Raw genomic sequence first — 22,264 nt, forward strand, 5'->3', positions numbered from 1 at the left:
GCATGTGGGATCTTCCCGGACCGGGGCACGAACCCGTGTCCCCTCCATCGGCAGGCGGACTCTCAACCACTGCGCCACCAGGGAAGCCCCTCCTTAGTCTTTTTGAAAGATCATTTCATCTTTTGCTTGCTTCCCACTTTCCTTTCAATACTGTTTCCCTTCAATTTTGCTAAGTTGGTTTATTCACTGTCTCTGAACCTTTCTTGTACTTACTGTATTCTTCTTCTTATCTAGTATTTACCCATATCACCACTACCCCCAGCCTATCCAAATGTTTCCAGACTGAGCTCAGATCTTATCTTTAAAAGGTTTTTTATAAAGTCTTTAGTAAGCATCCCTTCCACACTACTTACTAGCCAACACCCCCCCCCACACACACACACACACACACATTTGTGCCAAACAAAAATGTCTCCAGATATCACCGAATGTTCCCTGGGAGGCAAAATCACCCCTAGCTGAGAACCACCACTCTGTGTGAAGATGAGAGCAATAGAAAGGTCACTAGCTCTGGAATTAGAGAACCTGGTTTTAAACCCCAACTCTGCCACTTAACTGGCTGTATGAACTTTTGCATGTTATTTAACCTCTATCAGGTACGTTTCTCAGTAAAATTCCTATCCCTGTGCATAATAACACACCTCATAGGATAGTTGTGAGGGCTGACTAATATGTTTATAAAGCACTCTAAACCAGGCCTGGCACATAGAAGGCACTGAGTAAGTGGTGATGGGTACTGTAGCGGTGTTTAATAGAAAGTGACCCCATCTCCTGTGAAAGCCCAAAGCACCAATTATTGTGCCATTCATTTAGCAAGAGTGTACTTTTTTGTAACATTTCTTCCAGTTAGTATTTTGAAAAGCCATTTAAATTTTGTGTGTTTAACTTGGAATGTTTATTCAGTCTCTCCGGCTAAGTTTTAATAAGGACTTTATGGGCAGATACCATTTCTTACATTCCTTTGTATTCCCTTCAGTTCTTGGCCTTCCACATATTGGGTACCTATCTAATAGTTATTACTTTGATTTGAAAAGAGCACGTTAGAAGTGGGGGGACCGTATGCTTTATCATCCAAACCAGGATACTTTAAGAGTGAAAGTGGACCTTAGCAATTACTCCACAACAATCAGTGTCAGCCAAGACTGTCCCTGGCAAACCAGGACTTATGGTACCTCCCCCCCATTTAACCTGGGCTGTCAAGTCAATGCAAGCAAAGAAGAAGTAGATCTAACTCTTTCTAGAGAAGCAGTTAGCTCAATAATTACAATTAAAACTTTTAACCTGCCATTTAAACCTTACATGTCTTAGAGTTAGCACTTTCTCTAAGTTAATTTAAATCTTTTGAGCAGCAGTTATTTGGTAACTTCACAAATAGGAATGGTCCACATATTATGAGCTTAAAAGAAACCAGGTAGTAGAATTCATAAACAGTATAATAAACTTTGCCTATCTTTACTTGTCAATTAGGTTTTCATAAAAATAACTTCATTTTTATACTGGGTACCTCTTAGAATGTAAGTTTTTAGTAGAGCACACACCTTAGGTTTATTTGTACATCTCTTTTTAAATTGTTTTCAATAAATATTGTTTATGATGGAAGCATTTTAACTAATATAACATTGGTCTTTTCAAACACATCTGCAAATGAGGATACTCATTACTGTTTTAGTGTGACTTAAAATGCAAAAACTGATCATTGCAATTGGATAACCAGACTTTGAATTTTAAATAACTTATATTTTAAAAGTCAATTTGTAAGTGTAATTTGTAAACCCCTTCCCTCATAAAATCAATTTAATTGATTTTTTATGTGGCACTTATCCCTTCAATCAGAACCAAAAAAGCGTATCTAGTTTATAATGTGCCTGTAGTGCTAACAGTATCCTAATAATAAGAATTGACTATCATGTGAAGGATTTTTAGGCAGGGACACATTTCTTTGCTTCAGGAGAAAACGGAGACTCTTCTCTCTATACATCAGATTATAAGAGTGGAGACTTTGTTTTAAAATTACTACTGGGCGGAGTTTTAAAAACACAGGAAACTTTAGCGGGAACCATACAGAAAGTAAAAGGCTCTCCTCTCTTTATGTTTTTGTTTGTCCAAAATTAAAAGATGGGATATAGATGAAAGGTAGTAGTGAACAAGAGACTGGGTTGAAGTCTTTGTGAAGACCAGCATGCCCTCAGTCCAAGCAAGAGAAGACAGGACGAGAAAAGGCTAAGGACTGCTGGGGCTCATCCTCTCCTCCCTTTTTTTGCTCTTTGCCATCACTATTTCTATCACATGGCAGTCATCTTCTTGACCTAGTTCTTGAGCTAGGTAAAAAGTAAGAGTATAGGTAGAGGTGAAAAAGAAAAAGTGAAAAAGAGAAAGTGTTAAGGGAGGAAAATCATGTGCCAATGAAACTGACAGAAAAATAGGGTGCCTAAGGCCATCAAGTTAGGAAAGCTTTTCACAGCCACTATACTAAGAAAACCTCTGTAGTAAAACCTAAAGAATTGAGATAAATCCAGTGTAAATTAATAAGCATTTGAATTAAAGACTGTGCTTTTTAAAGTAGTTTTATTACCTATCAAGAATTTATAGAAACCAAAACTGAGTTAAAGAATCACAGGGAATATTAGAGATCTAAATAATTCCCTATTTTATTGGAGGTCCAGAATTTGTGAGATACAGCTAGTTATGGGCAGAGCTCAATATACTACCTTTTTCCTACTGTATAGCATACTGCTTAGATAGATGAAACTGCTAATATTTTTTTCATGAATTTACAAAGTCTCTGCTGAGGTATACTGTACCAGCTGCAAGGGATTCAGAGAAGACTATGACACAATTCCTGCCATTCAGGAACACAGTGTAGTAGGGGAAAGGGGGGGAAATTAACAATTGTACAATATAAAAAGAATCATTATAAATATGCATAGGGTATTGTGGGAGCATAGGAGGACTAATCACAGAGTGATTATGTCAGGGAAAAAACCCTTCAAAGAAAAAGTGACACGTCCTTGTCTTTCAGGAAAATACCAGTTGGCCAAATGGACAAAAGGGTCTCAAGAAAGTGTTTTAGGCAGAGAGAATAGCATACAAAAGCAACAGAAGGAAAGAGCAACTTGATTTATTTGAATAACTGCAAAGAGATTGGAGTAGCTAAAAACAAAACAAAACAAAAAGTTGTATAAAGGGGATATGGACAGAGATGAATCTGAAAATATAGTCACCTCTTGAAATGGCTTGACTACCATACTAAGAACTTTATATAAAGGTGAGGAAGAGCCATTGAAGGAGATTATACAATAGAGTTAATATCCAGTTTACAGTTTGGAAGGATCAGTGAAGTCTTCCTTTTCTGTTACCATGTGCTCCCCTGTTAATCTGAAAATCTCCCTACTTCAAACACCTAGAAATGTTCAATAAAATGTAACAAATATTCTTTTAAATGCATTGCATAGCTTCTCTCTCTTGCCTTCACCCTTGAAAAAAGAAGAAAGAAAAAAAAAGAAAAGAAATTGTTATGGGCCAGAAACAAGGACTTCTCAATATTTGTTTTTTAAAATATGTTTCATATTTATAATGAAAATAATATACTTTGTTTATTTAATGTGATCATTTTTTATTGTTCCATACCATTCTTTCTGAGTCTAATACAGGATCTGATGTCTGTCTTAACTTACCTTTTGCCTTATTTCATGTCCCTTTAGACAATACACAACTCTTAAATATATAAAAGTGTAGCTCCCTGCCTTTTACTACCTTTCAGTTTGCCATTCTGCTCATTGGTTAGATTTATTTATACTACCTGATTCTAACCTATACTTCATTTTTGCCATCTTAAGTCACTGTTAATGGGTTTTAGCACAAATACCTCATTACTTTTGAAATTGAAGTACTACCTTGAATCTCTTTTTTTTCCTATTAAAAGTTATTTTGAAACATCTAACAACTTGATGTTTTTTGGATTTTTTTAGTGATTGGATTGATGGTATGTCAACAAATTGTTTTTTGTATAATGATAGATACTATGGAAATTCATTTTTGCTTGGTAATTGTGCATAGGAATGTAAAAATTTATTATGTGAATAAATCTTAAGGTTTAGCATTAATAGATCTTTGTAACAAGTGCTAAAGACTGCCCTTCTTAGTTTTGTTTTGTGGGGAGGTACACAGAATAGAGAATTAACTGAAGTTTCTGAATTTGGCTTACTGGTGATGTCCTAGAAGCACATTTTGTAGAGAGTATGTGGTGAACTCTTAAGATCCCTGTTGTAGAGCTGGCTTTCCTGGCAGTAAATTGGTACCCATCCTTCAGACATTATCTGTTCTGTGAAGTGTTTGCAGACAAGATCTTTCTTCAGCTTCTCGCCTCTTCTACCCCTGGATACACATACAGAAATCATTGAGGGCAGAAATTGTTTGACGTGTTTGTAAATCTCGTGTCTTGCATAGCGCCCAGCACACAGAGAATGCTCAGTAAATGTTTAATTAAGTTGAATGAGAAAGAGAAAAAACTAACCTTTCTTGAGCATTTCCATGTGCCAAGCAAATGGAGTCTATATACACAAAAAATTTTATCTAAAAATCCTGCTTATTGAGAGGCAGGTATGGCTTTCTTTTTTTTCCCTTCTTCCATGACATCTCAAAATGAATAAATAGGACTAAATAATAAGAATTTATTAATTAAATATCTAGTGGTTTTGCATTGTTATGGGACTTCTACTGTGGTATGATTCCATGCTGTCCGTGCAAGATACAAAGCTATCTTTAAAAAAAAAAAAAGAATATATAAACCAGCTATGATTGAATAGTTTTTATACACCCTGGTCCCTTCGAATGATATACTTTAGGAGAGAAAGATATTGATGAATGTTCAATTTTGTTAATCTAATAAGGCAGTAGTTAAGCAAATGCTACCTGGGTTGAGTTTCAGCTCTGCTGCTTACTATTACATCAATCAGATTACATTAAGCAATTTAGTGATTATTTTTACATCCTGTCTTATACTTGTTTGTGTAAAGAGAGAGAGAGTGTGTGTGTGAAAGAGTCTATCCATCAGAGGATTTGGAATATAATTAGTCATAGAGATTATTATTACACCATACCTTTTTGACATATTGTTTATATCTGTGGAATCATAAAACCCAAAAAGCTACACATTAGATATATAAACCCTAATTATGCTGATCATGGATTAACCAGATCTACATTTTGATGATTTGTTTTGCAACATTGCTTCCACAGTTGCATTTCAGCATGAATGAGGACCTCATATTCTTCATCCATTCATTCAGTATTCAGTAAGAGACAAAAGTTGAATAAGCAAACACTCTTTATTTCCTCAAGGTTATTTGACAGATTTTCTCATATATCTTTATGGGAAGATAAAACAGAATTTCATCCCTGGCCCACTGCCAGTCTAAAGCTTTGTCTTATGTTATATTATCCAGGACTTTGTTCTTTTTTTTTTTTTTTTAAATAGATCTTTATTGGAGTATAATTGCTTCACAATACTATGTTAGTTTCTGTTGTACACTAAAGTGAATCAGCCATATGCGTACATATGTCCCCATATCCCCTCCCCTCCCATCCTCCCTATCCCACCGCTCTAGGTCATTGCAAAGCACTGAGCTGATCTCCCTGTGCTGTGCGGCTGCGTCCCACTAGCTATCTGTTTTACATTTGGTAGTGTATATATGTCCATGCCACTCTCTCACTTCACCCCAGCTTACCCTTTCCCCTCCCCGTGTTCTCAAGTCCATTCTCTGTGTCTACATCTTTATTCCTGCCCTGCAACTAGGTTCATCAGTACCATTTTTTTTTTTTAGATTCCATATCACTAATCAGTAGAGAAATGCAAATCAAAACTACAATGAGGTATCACCTCACACCAGTCAGAATGGCCATCATCAAAAAATCTAGAAACAATAAATGCTGGAGAGGGTGTGGTGAAAATGGAACCCTCCTGCACTGTTGGTGGGAATGTGAATTGATACAGCCACTAGAGAAAACAGTATGGAGGTTCCTTAAAAAACTAAAAATAGAACTACCATACGACCCAGCAGTCCCACTACTGGGCATATACCCTAAGAAAACCATAATTCAAAAGGAGTCCTGTACCACAATGTTCATTGCAGCATTATTTACAATAGCCAGGACATGGGACCAACCTAAATGTCCATCATCGGATGAATGGATAAAGAAGATGTGACACATACATACAATGGAATATTACTCAGCCATAAAAAGAAATGAAATTGAGTTATTTGTAGTGAGGTGAATGGACCTAGAGTCTGTCATACACAGTGAAGTAAGTCAGAAAGAGGACTTTGTTCTTTAGGGCTCTCTTTCTGTGCACTTTTAATCAACAGCTTTGACAAAAATAAATGACACATTTATAAAGTTACCAGGTATCAGACAGTTACCAAGGACAACTAATAACATTAAGCTCAAGAAGATCACAATATATTGAAATGATAGGTCAAAACCAATAGGATAAAATTTAACAGGAATAATACAAAGTTATACATTTTGATTTAAAAAATTAATTGCACTGGTACCATATAGATGATGTGTATCAGAGTTCCTTTTTGAAACTGACTCTTGTCAATTAAGCACAAAAGGAGTTTATTACTGTGATACTGAGATCCTCTCCTTTCTTCCCTTTCCTTCCTAGCACTTAAGTCCTAAAGTCATTAGATGGGGCAGAACTATGTAGACACTTGTCTTAGTCCATTAGGGCTGCCATAACAGAATACCATAGACTGGGTGGCTTATAAACAACAGAAATACATTTCTCACAGTTCTGGAGGCTGGGAGTCCAAGATCAGGGTGCCAGCATGGTCAGGTTCTGGTGAGAGCCCTCTTCCCAGTTGCAGACTGCTGACTTTGACTGTAATCTTACATGATGGAAGGGACAAAGGAGCTCTCTGGGTTCTCTTTTATAAGAGCACTAGTCCCATTCATGAGGTCTCCACCCTCATGTCCTCATCACCTCCCAAAAACCCCACCTCTTAATACCATCACATTGGGGTTAGGGTTTCAATAAAGGAATTTTGTGGGAGACACAGACATTCAATCTATGGCAGCACTGCACTGGTGGGAGTTGGGGAGGTGAGCTGCAGTGCCCCAGAGTAGGATGTCAGAGCGGGAGGAGTTCATCACATAGGACAACAGCCTAGTGTAGAGAGTCAGAGCCCAAACAGAGTAAGGAGGAAATTCACACAGCAAGGTGGCCTGCTGTATGGACTCAGAGCCTAAACCGACTGAGAAGGGTGTCCTCAAGAAGGGGTGGCCTGGTGTGGATCGGAGCCCAAGCAGAGTAAGGAGGTAGTCCACATGGTGGGGTGAGGGGTAGAATGGTCTGGTGTGGGAAGTCAGAGCCCAGTTGTGGTGAGAAGAGAATATACACAAAACTGGAGTGGGTAGCCCAGCACAGGGCATTAGAGCTTGTGCGTGACCACACGGAGCCAAGGAAAGAACATTCACGTGGGAGTGGGGGTTAGGGGGCAGGAAACTCAACATGGGAAGTCAGAGCCTGAGTGACTTTCTGGGATGACAATATTGAATATCCCTTCTTTCTGGGATAACATCTTGAACTTTCCTTGCCCCAGACCTAGAATCAAAATGTATGATTTTTCTGGTTCAATTGCCACAGGATTTATTCTAGTTTCCTCCCTTTCCACATCTGTAACTCCTTTTCTGCTGTATAAGTCTTATCCCAGAAAGAAAGAAGTGCTGAGAAACGGATGGAGACATGTCAAAAGGATGTAGTAGACAGCTTGAAGGAACTTCCATTAGCAAAATCAGGCACAATTTGAGCATCAAAATAATGATAGATATGGATTAAAGCCCACTGAATAAAGTAGGAAACAGTGAGTTCACACAAATATAAATAAATAAATGAATAAATTGCAAGTTGATGAAAAATGGACTGTTTACATAGTTTCAAACTATGTCCCCACAAAATACTTATTGATTAAAGGCAAAAAAAAAAAAAGTATACAGTGGAGAAACCTGGCAGACACCGTCTTGATCGGGTGATCAAATTGTATGTCATCAGTAATGTCAGAAGTCAAAATTGTGTGCTACTTGATATGATGCATTAAGAGGAATATGGTGTCACTTCTGTGATATTTCTGCCAAAAATGCATGATCTGAATCTAAACTCAAGGAAATAGTAGACAAACTCAAATCTAGAGACATTCTACAAAATAACTAGCCTTTAATCTTCAAAAGTCAAGGAAAGACCAAGGAACTGTTCAGAATGATAGACTAAAGAGACATCCTAACTAGTTGCAATATGTGATTCTCAACTAGACCCTTTGTCTGGAAAGCACATTATTAGGACAATTGGTGAATCTTGGGTGGGGTTTGAAATTAGGTGGTTTATTAGTTCCTTAGGGCTTCCATAACAAAGCACCACAAACTGGGTGGCTTAAAACAACAAATTTAATCTCTCACAGTTCTGGAGGCTGGAAGTCCAAGATCAACATGTCAGTAGGATTGGTTCCTTCTGAGGGAGACTTTACGTCTTTTTCCTAGCTGCTAGTGATGGCCATCAATCCTTAGGGTTTCTTGGTTTGTAGATGCATCACTCCAGTCTCTGCCTCCGTCTTCACATGGTATTCTCCCTGTGTCTCTGTGCCTTCACATGGCTCTCTTCTTAAAAGGATTCCATATTGGATTAGTACCACACTCTACTCCAGCATGACCTCATCTTAACTAATTATATCTGCAGTGACCCTATTCCCAAATAAAGTCACACTCTGAAGTACTGGTACTTAAACATATCTTTTGTGGAGGGGGACACAATTTTACCCATAACAGGTAGTAACAAGGTATCAATGTTAATTTCCTGGTTTTGATGGTTGTGTGGTTATATCGGAGAATACATACTAAATGCACACTAAAGTATTCCATGGGTGATGAGTCATCATGTCATCATCTTACTTTCAAATGGTTTAGGGAAGAAAGTTCTTGGTGCCAGCTGGACATGCAGCTTTTTTTGTAAATTTGTGATGATTTCAAATTTTTAAAAAAATATTACTTTAAGAAAATGATATTGGATATCTTATAGAATCTTTGGGAGTATTAGAGAACCATACCCAAGGCTAAGCTTAAGGAACAATGCCCTAAAACCATGCTACAGTACTAGTTTGATTGGGAAACCATCATGAATGCCATGATTGTACCCATGCCCTTTCTCCACTAAGAATTCAAGGTCACTTGCTTCCAGCACAGATACCACTTCTGGAACAGGAATCTTGTAGCACCCACTACTGCTTCCTACGTTATCAGCACCTATAGGAGAAATGTTCTTCACCTCACACCAAGGTGACTCCTCCAACACACAAAAGGACTTTAGATCATATGCATCAAAACGAATGACAGTGTCCACTATAGTGCAGGAGAGGAGAACTTAACTTTATGACTAGAACTTGCTTATTTTAGTAGAACTAGAGCTAAATGTGAGTCACTTATTGAATCTCACTTACAAAAGTAAAAACAAAATCTTGAACTGCAAAAATAGAAATGTATGTTCAAAACAGATGGTGTAGTACTGTGGTTAGATGGTATCCTTTTAACATGTTTGAAACAGGTGAGAGAGTTACAGGGAAACAAATTTTGACTCACAGGGAAAAACTGTCCAACAGTTATGGCTGTATAAAAATGGAGTCATTGTTTGATTATACCAGACTCTCATCATTATGTATGCTTATGTACTGGTTAGATGATATTATAAAAAGTAATTCTTGCATAGTAAAAGAATTTTGGTTGTGCAAGTTCCAGCATTCATTCTATCTAAAGATTCTTTGATTCCAAAATAATCTTTTAATTAAACTGAGATCTCCTTATTTTTGGAAGTGAGTACTCTGAATGAGAGTCTTAAATTTAACAAGTATATCTGTGCGCTGGCACACTTCATAGAGTAATCGAGCTAGTGAATAGTTACTGCTCCTAATAGACCTATAAATAGCATGCCAACTAGCTAATTTACTAGTCCGAATTCCTAATGAAATAAACACTTGTGAGAGAAGCTTCCACTAAACTTCAAATCTTATAGGGACAGAAACAGTGATGCTGTCTTTAGCTTGGTACATAAAACCTTACTTGACGAAAATGGTCAAGGAATATTAGCTTCCTTCTGTTTTGTTTCCTTAACAACAAAAATTGTCCTTTTTTTCTTTGATTCTCTGTGCTAAAATAATGCCTTTTGCTTAGTAGGCGTGCTGTCGATATTTATTAAAATTAACTGCTAAAATATCTTTAAATATATTGGTGTACTTGTTCGCCTTGGTAACTACTATATACTGAAAATATACTTTTATACTTAGGGGTATTTTAGTGCCTGAGTCTTCAATATGAGCACCAATTAAGATTGGAGGGTAATATGGAAATTTTAATTTAAAAATGTAAAAATATAAATGTAGTGAGCCATAGATAATGCCCAGATATTAATCATTTAGCCAAATCCTGGATTTCTGCCTATTTTCTTATGATTTGACTCTCACATGTAGAAAAATTGTCAAAGTGAATTCAGGTTTGTTGAAAGCTATTAACCTTTGTTTTCTCATAGCTCACCTTACTTAGGGAAGTCAGGAACCTAACTGACAATTCCAGAGTGTGTTGATTCTGAGGCCCTTCACCCACTAGAGTTAGTATGCCATCAATACTACCTCTAAATCTTCCTGCCTGCCTTTTTGCTTCCAGATGGCTCTGACCAGCTTCTGAGTTAGTTACTCATGCTTACTTCACCACTGTTGGTGTCACTTTCAGTCTGCCAGTGGGAGGTTATTGGGCCATTGTTGCTTCTACTGTCACCTCATGCAAAGCGTGACCAGCACTGTTGCTCCTGGGGCAGTTATTGTCAGCACCTCTGTTCCTATTTTTCTTCTCTTTGCTGCTGCTGCTCTTTATTACTGCTTTTCCGCTCTCACCTTATCTCCTCATATACCTGATCCAGACTCTTCGTGCCATTATAGGGGTTTTTGAAGTTAAGGGAAGGTTTGTCCCCACTAGTAAGTACCACTGTGTCCTTCTCTGTGTGTTTTGGGATCATGGTGCGTATAAACACACGTCTAGCCTCCCTCCCGCAATCGGTCTGCTCTTTCATATTTGCCATCTCCTTTGCAGAGCATTTTATTAGCAAGTCTCCTCCTAAACTGAGCCAGATGACCTTTGAGGTCCTTAATAAAACAATATTTTGTTAAATACTTACAAGCTCTGTATCCCATTTATCCCAACTCTGTTACCTCAGAGTGAATTCTCTGCACTCCAAAAGTTGGAGCTCCTGGCCTTGCCCATCTCTGTGTTCTAGTCTGAATCCTTATGCTCATCAGATATAATCAGATCCCTTTTGTCTTTATAGTTTTACCTTTGCTAGTAATATCTCATAAATTAAATCATACAACATGTAGAATTTTATTTCTGGCTTCTTTCACTTAGTACAACAAGTTTGAGATCTGTCCATGTTGTGCATGTTTCAATAGTTTGCTCATTTTTATTGCTGAGTTATATTACATTGCATGGATACCCCTATCTTGTTTATTTGCTCACTTGTTGAGGGGCATTTGAGGTGTTTCCAGATTTTGGTTAACATAAATAAAATGGTTGCAAATGTTTGTGTAAAAAAAATAAAAAAGCCTTTTCTCCCAGGTTGTCTTTGTTGGGGATGGGAAAGGAAGATGGAGTTTTCATGCAAGTAGGACTCCTAGTGACCTTCTCTGATACCCTGGAATACCTGAGACATGTATACAAACTATGCCTCAGGCCCCATGAATCTTGTTAGATATGTCAGACCTTTGATATTAAAAATACCTCTGAAATTTATTAGAGGTTAAATGTGTATTTTATATATCATGGTCACTACACTTTTTGCTATAGTTACTATAACTAGCAGTATGAAATATAACTTTTCTTCCTAAATTCACAACAATAAAACTTTAAAGAAATAACAAAATATGTGAATTAATTAATGGTGCATTTTTAAAGGTACAGTCTGGGAGTAGGTCAGCCTGGGTTTTAGGATCAGTGGGTGGGAGTTAAAGGAAAACAGATTTAGCTCAGTATGAGGAACAACTTTGTAATAAACAGAGCTGTCAAAGAGACTCAGGAGCAATCAGTTTCCCATCCACCTTTGTAGGTGTTAATGCGTATACTGACTCTTCACTTGATGGTGCCATTAGGAGGTTTAATTTCAAAATAGGTCATGGATGGTTGGAGTTGATGCCTTTTAATAAGGTTCTTCACGAGTCTAAAATGTTATGATTCTATATCCTTGGGTATATTACTTAAATTCTGGCCATTATTTTGCACATAAATGAGGATGGGCTAGTGTGAATTAGATTCAACAATTTTCTACGAGCTCTCAAGTTTTTAGGTATTCATAACTATGCTAATATCTTATGCCATATCTTAAATTTATTTTAATAATAAGTATATCAGTATTCCAAGAATTTTTTATAAGACCATTGATTATCTTTGGATTAATGACTTCTTTACTACAGACCTGACTGAACTTAATGAAGTTCTTTTCAGTCTACGGAAATTATTAAGTAACTCAAGTCCAAATCATATGTAGTAGATTCTCATTCCCATATGATTAGCTATTATTTACTTTTTTCATAATTTAACAAACTAAACCATGGAGAAGTTATATCCTTTATACATTACTTAGAAAATCTTAACTACCCTTAGAAAATGCTCTAAAAGCATAGGTAACAATTTTTCATACTGGTGGAAATCACATTATTATATTAAAAAGTTTGCCCTTTACATTTTCTCCTTCTAAGATGAAAACATCAGTTCCAGTAGAGAGACTCAAAATACTTGTTTTGAAACATTAATGAGTCTTGTTTGTGAAAATGAACCATAATACAATCATCCATTCATAAATTCAGCCCATTTTAGGTTAAGTGAATGACTATGACTCATCCTGAGTACATTGTGTAATAGTCCCAGCTTGTCCCTAAATGCTATTAAATGTTACTTTTCAAAAGAAACTATTTTATATATGACCTAGTTAAGAGAAAATTGCAATGTTTATGCTAAAAAGGAAAATACAGGCAAATTATCTTCAATCCTTTATGTTCCTAATGAATAAAATATCACTGTTAAAGTTCTCTTGGAAATAGGAAATCTAAACCAGTTTAGTGAGTTCTGTTAAAATAAGTGATAAAAATCTCAATTTAAAAAAATTTTAGTGAGTGGTGATGGCAAAAGGAAAGTGAGACCCAGAAATATAATTGTGTAAAATAGCCAGCAAGGAAATGAGGATCTTAGTCCTACAGCCACAAGAAGCTGATTCCGCCAAAACCACATGAGGTTGGATGGAAGAGGACTCCAGCCTCCAAATGAGAACACATCCTAGCCAATACTTTGATTTTCACTTTGTGAGACTGAGTAGAGAACGCAGTCCATACTATGACTGGACTTATGAACTGCAGAACTGTGAGCTAATAAACGGGTGTTTTTTTTAAAACCACTAAGTTTGTGCTAATGTTACACAGCAGTAGAAAACTAAGACAATTATAATATGAACTTTTTTTCTCTCATGTATTATGTTTAAAGGTCAATTAGTACTTGTATGGAGTTCTTTGCCCCATAGGCAGTAAAGAGACCCAGGTTACTTCTGTCTTGATCTCCCATCCCTAGGATCTGCACATCATACTCATGGGCATGATCCAGGATGGCTCACCACCATGTCCGTGTCCCAGACAGAATGGAAAAGAGGAAGAGACAAAGAGATATAAGACATGCCTTGTTTCTTTTAGGACAAACTCTGGAGATTGTAAAGATCACTTCTCACATTCTCATTGACCATAGCTTAGTTGACCACTTCTAGCTAGATAAGAGAACTAAAAATTGCCTTTGGTTGGGCTGACCATGGATTCCAGCTAACATTCAGGGGATTATTACTTTGGAAAACGGGAAGAACAAATACTAGAAGCTAACTAATAGATGCTACAGACTATTTTTAAAAACAATAATAATAACTGAAATTCTTGAAAGACCCTCCAAAAGTAATTATAGTGTTTACTTATGGGGGTGGTGGTGCATCACATGGGGAACAGGGATGGAGTGAAAGTTTTTCCTCTCTACCTTTTTATATTTTTTTCATTTTTGAATCTTGTAAATGTACTTCCTATTAAAAATAACGTTTTAGGGAATTCCCTGCTGGTCCAGTGGTTAGGACTCCGTGCTCCACTGCAGGGGGCACGGGTTTGAACCCTGGTCTGGAAACTAAGATCCCACTGGTGGAACATTAACTTCCACCAGTATGAAAAATTGTTACCTATGCAGTCAAAAAAAAAAAAAAAACCATTTTAAATAAATAAGGGCTGTATATAAGAAACTTCCACCTCCCCCCTTTCTTTTTACCCAAAAGATACTTGTCTGCCTTCCCTCAGACACATTCACCTGTTCCTTTGGGATTAGTATTTCTCCATTCCTCCTCTTTGTCCCTCTTGAGATTTTTGTCATTTGGAGTTTAGTCAGTGAGCTCAGCCCAAAAGAGGCCATGTCAAATATGTATACATATATCCATACACACATATATATATATATATATAATGGATTAAGTATATTAGGTATCCTTAAGTGTTTGATACATTCTGATATTTCACAATAATTAATAGAAAAAGGTCCTTCCACTTTTGTTGTCATTGCATATGCACAATATTTTAACTACTTTTTAGACCAGGGGTCCCCAACCCCCGGGCTGCAGACTGGTACCAGTCCGCAGCCTGTTAGGAGCTGGGCTGCACAGCAGGAGGTGAGCAGCGGGCGAGCGAGTGAAGCTTCATCTGCCGCTCCGCATCGCTCCCATTACCGCCTGCACCATCCCCCCCACCCCCCATCTGTGGAAGAACTGTCTTTCACGAAACCGGTCCCTGGTGCTGAAAAGGTTGGGGACCACTGTTTTAGACCATGTCAGTATTTATTTTGTGAGTTTTTATTTATAGCAGAGCCTTACTATCATTTATAAAGTTGAGAGAGTCAGGTAATACATTCTGGGTTCTGAATATCCATCTTGCCAATTCACTTTCTAGTAAATTGAGAACTGTCTATATGAAGCAACTTCTTAAGTGAGGAAACCAAGGCTAACGATACTGTAATTTATCAAATCACTCTAACTAGCTATATAAATTGGGGAGGTTTCCACATTAGAGAGCTATACTTTCTAACTAGATTTGATTAAAACTTGTCACAGAAGTCCGTGTGAGCATGTATTACACCTAATTGAGTAGTTTTATGGCCTTTTAAGCACATTAGTCCCACATTGATTACAATTCAAATTTCTTTACAGAAGTCTGTCACTTTCCCATATTTATTTCTGTAACTACAAGATTGGCCTTCCTAAAACATGACTTTTTAGGAAGTCATGCTAAAAACTAACCGAAAAGCCTTGCCTTCTTTCATTTCATATAGCATATAACTTAGCCTAATTTTCTAGGCACTCCATCACCTCATTCCAATCTTTCTTTCTAGTTTTAACTTCAGGAAACTTCCGCTCCAAATATTCCAGGATTAGTAGATACTCTAGTCTCTAAATATTTCTTACAGAGACCCCTCTCATATCTTTGTTCACATTGCTCCTTCACTGAAAAATCACACAAGAGTGTGCACACACACGTGCATGACATGTGCACACACACGAGAGAGCTTTCTAAATTTTTGCAGTTCTTCAAAACCCAGTACTAATTAGTTCCACCTCTTGAGATTCTCTTTCTGACCACCCCAGGGTTAAAAAGTGTTCCTCAATTTCCTTTTGCACTCGTCTGGCCTATATCTCTAACTTGGCATATGTTATTTTTTGGTTTTTGTCTTTTTTTTCTGTTTTAGAGTCCACCACTAATAATGTAATTGAGTGTTCATTATCTGCCAGGATCATGCTGTGTGCAGTTAATCTTATTTAAACCTTAAGAGTGAGAAAGCTAAGGTTCATAAAAGTCTCAAAGCTAGCTATTGGAAGATCTGGGACTCAAATGAAGGTCTTTCTGACTGTAAAGATAATTTTTATCACTACACCAAGGGATTTCAGAATCAGCTGGGAAGTTGAAACATGCAGGTGTCTGGACCCACATCAACCTTTCTCAAGTGATGATGGTACAAAACCATATTATATTCTTCTGTGCTAGATCTCCTTTCCCTCCCTATAGCACCTGGACCTTCCCCTTGCATTTATGGAAACTCTAAATGTTTATTGACTTATTTTAGGAATAAGCAATCGAATTGTCTTTATTTCAGCACTTATCATTTCTAATTGCAATACCAATGCGTTATAGATCCTCAGGTAATGGGAAAAGGGGTAGAAAGTGACTCTACTTTAATTAGCATGTATGATACTGTCTAATGGTTATTGAATAATTACTGCACCAGTTAACTTTTGTAAACATTCTACATGTAATTAATCTATTTGATTCTCCCATCAATGCTGTGAGATAGCTATTACTATCTTCATTTTATGGACAAGGAAACTGAGACATAGGTTAATAACTTGCCTGGAGTTACCAGTTACTGAGTGGCTGAGCTGGGATCTGAGCTCTGGTAGTCTGGTTGCAGAGTCCACACTTCATAGCTACTTCTCAAACATAAAGTACCTAAGATGGCACGCTACTCATAGCTTAACAATAGTTCGTTCCTCTCAACCACATACTTTTTTCTGAAATATTTCCATATACTTACTGCAAGTCATTCAAAATTGTATTCTAGAAATGGGAGTGTCTTATTTCTAAAGATCTGAAACCAAATTACTGTAGACCAAGAACTTTACTCATAAATTCATCTCTGAACCCTAAGACCAACGCTATCAAAAAGTACCACTTAATAGGAACATATGTATATGTATAACTGATTCACTTTGTTATAAAGCAGAAACTAACACACCATTGTAAAACAATTATACACCAATTAAAAATAAATAAATAAAAAAGAAATATACGAAATAAAAAGTACCGCTTAGCCGTATATACGTTGTACTACATGATGCTAGGGCAAAAAAAAAAAAAAAAATCTCTTTTGCTTTTAATCGCAAAACGTCATTTTTCCTCAGAGCACATCTCAAAGCATGTTTAATTTACTAATCCTCTTCTTTGAAGAGAGAGTCCACCATAAGAATTTTAAGGAGTAAACAATACCAGATTTTATATTAAAAACACTAAGTATTAGAATTTGAAAAGGTTCTTCCCCCTTTATACTTGAGAAAGATCTTAATTTTTATTACCCTAAAAAGATGGGGGAGGGTCAAAGGGAGGGTTAGTATCTTTTGATTCTGCCTTCTCATCTTTTGGGGAAGAAACCTTCATCACTTGGCTTTAAGATATTTTTGCCAAAGATGATATTATTAGAGTTAATAACTATGGCATAAGGAGTATGCTTTAAACATTGACCTGGGGCAGTATGTTTTTGTTAAAATACCTTTCTGATTAACTGAAAACCAGAAAAGCTTTTTCCAAATCATATTACTGAAAATGTTTACAAAATAAACACTTATATTTAGCCTTAGTAAACAGAATGTACTGAAAATAATTCAGAATCTGCCAGTGCCCTAAATCATTATAAGCATTAATACTGATTGTATGGTACTATAGTGTAGATTATTTAGAAGATTGAGTTGAATAAATTGCTGAGTCTAGATTAGAATATTAGGTTTCTTTTAAAACCCATTCTTTTATTTAGCAAATTATTATGAACTTGATATGTACAGTCACTATTCCAAAACTCTGGAGATTTAGTGATGAGTAAGGTAGACCCTATCCCTGCCCTCCACGAAGTTTACAATCTCATAGGGAAGACAGTCAAAAGTATTTAGTAAAGTGAGAAAAGGGCTGTGATTGAAGAGAACGGGAAGGGTGCTATAGAAGCTCTAGCAGGAACATCCAAACCAGTCCAGGGGCTTGGAGATACTTCCTAGAGGATACTCAAAGGATAAGCTCTATTTTTTACTTTTTACCTCCCCAAAATGGAAGATTAAAAAGATTATTAATTAGTAGTTTTATTTTATCAGGACTTGAATCTTGAAGGCTGTTTATGTGATTATACATTACTAAGGATATCAACAGAATTAGTTCTTTTGTAATAAGGAAAAATATTATTAATGAATATATATGCATCAAAAATAATTTGAGCACATTTCCTTCAAGTGCCTGCCCCTATTTGGTAGGATTACAGTAGTATTTTTTCTTCTTTATATTTTCTGTATAATTTGATAATTTTGACAAATATTAATTGCTTAAATAACCATATAAATGTTTTAATTCCTTCTAAATTTAGTCCCAATTTCATTTTATAAAATTTATAGTTTTGTTTCTTAAAAGCTGAGACCCTGAGCTTATTAAGGAAAATGATGGACCATACGATGTATTTTGGTGCAGATAAGTGGATTTTTTAACTAGTAAAAACTTAAAAAAAAAAAAAAGGGACATACCAAGCTTATAATAGTCTGACAATTTTTTAAATCAAGGGGGTGGAAAAAAAGAAATTTGTAAATTTGATACCATAATTTAGAAATGGCTTAAAGAATTCTGACATTCAAGAGGACAGGTAGAACCCAGGGCAGTAAACCTTAGATGTTGAGGATTTTGTCGACCCCAAAAAAGTACCAGTATAAGCTAGGCTGTATTTTTGAAAGAAGATGTGTTTGTTTGGATTCTCTCTATTTAACCAAATCATTCTGTGAAGGGATGCTAGGAAAGGAACCAGTATTTACTACAAACCTGTTTTGTGCTTTGCATTCATTTTCTTAACCGTATGTAAGAGTATATAGAAACATCACTTTCCTTATTAAAAATAAAAACCACACTCTCTAAAGTTAGCTTCACTAGAAGGATCTCCTGGTGAGAAGAGCATCTGAATTACTGATACAGAGATTTACCTTATTTTAGCCTTGTAGTAACTGCAGCCACAATTTTAGACTCAGGGAAGTGCTAATTAAGCAGTCTAACCTAGGCATAAACCTTTCTGGTTTTTTCACAGAAGCATAGCTGGGATAAGGCAAGGCTAGGCTCTTCAGTGAGCATTTATATAAAGTCATAAAGAGACTACCATGAATTACATAATCTGATTTACATACGCTTGTACCTATCTGCAGAGATTGTCCCAGGAAAAGAAAAGATCTTTTCTGGTTCCTTTCTTTATGTGGCAACATGTTAAATGTGATTTTTAGTACCTACCTAGATATAAAGGGATGGAAAAATCATTCTTTCACAATTCTCATTTTCCTGTGTCACAGCAACTAACACTAGGCATAATTTCATATCTAATAAAGACCCTCTTTATATTTATAAAAGTATGACTTTGCCCCTGACTGTGGTTATGGTATTATATTAAGGCACATCCAAACATGCCGCCATTAACCTTAAGAGTCAGGCAACAACATAATAAGGGTGGTGGTAGAAGATTTCTTTGCAAGTATGTATTAATTTCTCTAAGGCTCCAAAAGTTAAGTTACTATCTGCCAGAGTCAATTTTAACATAGGATTCTGATCTCAAAATCTGTGCAATAATATTATTTGAGGATGTTGATTCACTTTTAGAGGGTAAACTTTAATCGAATCCTGTTTCCATTTTGTATGGATCAGCAAAGTTCTCTTGTCTTTGATATACTCTTCTGCTTCATTTTATTATATAATCCCTCAACGTTTTTGGAAAATCCCTTTATCATTACAATGAAAGATCATATTTCAATATTTTAACATTATTTTTAGCCTTAATATGTTGGAATTTCTCACCTTCTTGTACTCAATCTCCCATGCTCAGGGGCTTGCCAGAGCACAGAAAACACAGTAACTAAGTGCATGCATGCTCTTTTCCTGGAAAGAGAATTTGCCCAAATCTCTTCTATTCTGAAGGACAGCTCATTCTTGACAGCCATTTGAAAGACTTAGACCCTGCCTCACAGCGCAGTCAGGTAGACAGGCAAGTAAACCACAGTTAAAACAGAAGAGGGTAATAGGTGCTATGATGGAATTAGGTATGCCCAGATATATGTGGGAGGCCAGAGGAGACATACTTTACCCAGCTTGGAATAGTTGTTGAACTGTGCAGGAAAAGATGATGCTTAAAGAAATAGAAGTTAACTAAGAGGAAAAATAATTGAGAAAATATCTTAGAAGCAGAAGGAATAGCATGTACACAGAGAAGTTAGAGGAGACTGAAAAGGTATGATTAAAGAAATAGATTGGAGAACAGAATACATTGAGGAGTATCAGAAAATGAGGCTAAAAATGGAAACATAGGCTGTGTTACAAATACCTTTATATTGCATGCTAAAGAGTTCAGGTGTTATCCTGAAAGGAACAGGGAGCCACTGAAGTATTGATTTTAAACAGGAAAATAAACCCCCCAGAAAAGTAGTAAGGATAAGACCTGGGGGCTCAATTCAGAGGGTAAGAAGAGACTAAGAATGCTTTACAGATTTCACAAGTCAGTTGAACATAAAGATAAATGACAGTTTCTTTCTCTTTTCCTCAAAATATAGAAGAAGAAAAAAAAGAATTGGTTTGGGTAGAAGGATGGAAATGATTAATTTATTTCTGAGCACGTTAGGTTCAAAATGCTTTTTGGTTTTATAGCTCTTTCTCATAAGAAAGGCTTGGAATGTGTATTAGGGTTCTCCAGGAAGTCCCACAATTTGTTGACTACAAGCTGGAGAACTCAGAAAGTTGGTGTAATTGAGTTAGAATCCAAAGGCCAGTGGCTCTGAGCCCGAGTGCCACAACTGCTGAAGCCCGTGTGCCTAGAGCCCGTGCTCCACAACAAGAGAAGCCACCGCAATGACAAGCCCGCGCACTGCAACGAAGAGTAGCCCCTGCTCGCCGCAACTAGAGAAAGCCTGCGCACAGCAACAAAGACCCAATGCAGCCAAAAATAAAAATAAATAAATTTTAAAAAATAAGATTCTTCTTCCCAGTCTGGTAATGTTTGAACCTTTGAAGAGAATGAGAGGGAGACAAGGTCTCTGTTCCTGTCTTTCGTGGAGTTTTTTCCTAACTCTTTGAAGTCTTTAGCATGCCATCAGCACAGTGAGTTTTTAATCTTCTCTTTTCCATTTAAGACTGTGTTAGCTGATAGAGACTTGCCCTGAGAAGGCTGAAATGAAATGATTAGAGTAAAATAGAAGCTAATAGCAGATGATCAAAATATATAAATCATGATAGAGAAAAATAAGACCTTACAGTTCAGTCTTCTCATGAAGACAGTTGATGTGCAGTGGGAAGTACAGAAATATTTTCAACTGTGAAATAGCATTTGGTTTCTACTATGGAAAATCTAGATTTAAAGATTACCCCTCAAAAAGAACTATGAAGACAACTGTCTCAGTAATTTTTACGTTTTCAAAATATTTCTTTCAGATGATTAACAGTTAAAAAAAACTAACCAACCGTAGGATGAGGGAGAACCCTTACCTTGCCTTCTTTTTTTTTTCAAGCTCTCATAAGAAACACCACTAGTTGAGGAAACAACATGAAAGCAGGTGCCTGAGAGCATGGGAAAGGCATGTTTTCATGTTAGTCTGATTATGTCAGAACATCAGTGATAGAATGAAACACCTCCAGTTCTCATCGCCTTTCAGCTTTCCATTTCTTCTGGGAAGTGATAGTCGTTGAGGAGAACATAAGAAACTAGAAGGAAGGGTGATGCTTTAAGTGTAGAGACCCAGTTTCTTTTCAGAAGAAACTGCAACAGGATGTGAATGTTCTGTGGCAAGCCTCCTGTTACGGGAAAGGAAATCTCTAATTCCAGTGGGTAATGTAATTCGAGGAGAAGATATTTTGAAACTTTATACATGGTTACTCATAATAAGCCATCTTTTCCAATATATCTGTAACGATAAAAAATTAATATTTTGATGCCAGTAAAACTGAAAACTGAAAGCTCAAAGAAGGTGACAGTGGGAAGAAGACTTTGAGGTAGCAGCGAATTGTGAGGCCACAGTGTAGTGCTCCATATCTAAATCTGAATGTTATTTGTCAAGCACAACATGTTATATAAAATGCTTCAAAAGATTTTGAAGGCATGTTCTTCAAAAGATTTGTCTATAAGAACCTGGCTACAGGGAATTCCCTGGTGGCGCAGTGGTTAAAAATCTGCCTGCCAGTGCAGGGGACACGGGTTTGTGCCCTGGTCCAGGAAGTTCCCACATGCTGTAGAGCAACTAATCCCATGCGCCACAACTACTGAGCCTGCGCTCTAGAGCCCACGAGCCACAACTGCTGAGCCCGCGTGCCACAACTACTGAAGCCCACATGCCTAGAGCCCATGCTCC

The 22,264-nt window shown here is 36.8% G+C and overlaps 1 protein-coding gene across 3 annotated transcripts in view; it reads left to right on the top strand.

The window, feature by feature from the left end:
- The window catches only part of FNDC3A (fibronectin type III domain containing 3A), a 160,156-nt gene that overhangs the window by 57,770 nt on the left and 80,122 nt on the right, over window positions 1-22,264 (top strand). The gene's annotated exons all lie outside the window — the stretch shown is intronic.

The sequence above is a fragment of the Neophocaena asiaeorientalis genome, unplaced genomic scaffold (assembly GCF_003031525.2).
Source record: "Neophocaena asiaeorientalis asiaeorientalis breed wild unplaced genomic scaffold, Neophocaena_asiaeorientalis_V1.1 scaffold59, whole genome shotgun sequence".
NCBI lineage: Eukaryota > Metazoa > Chordata > Mammalia > Artiodactyla > Phocoenidae > Neophocaena > Neophocaena asiaeorientalis.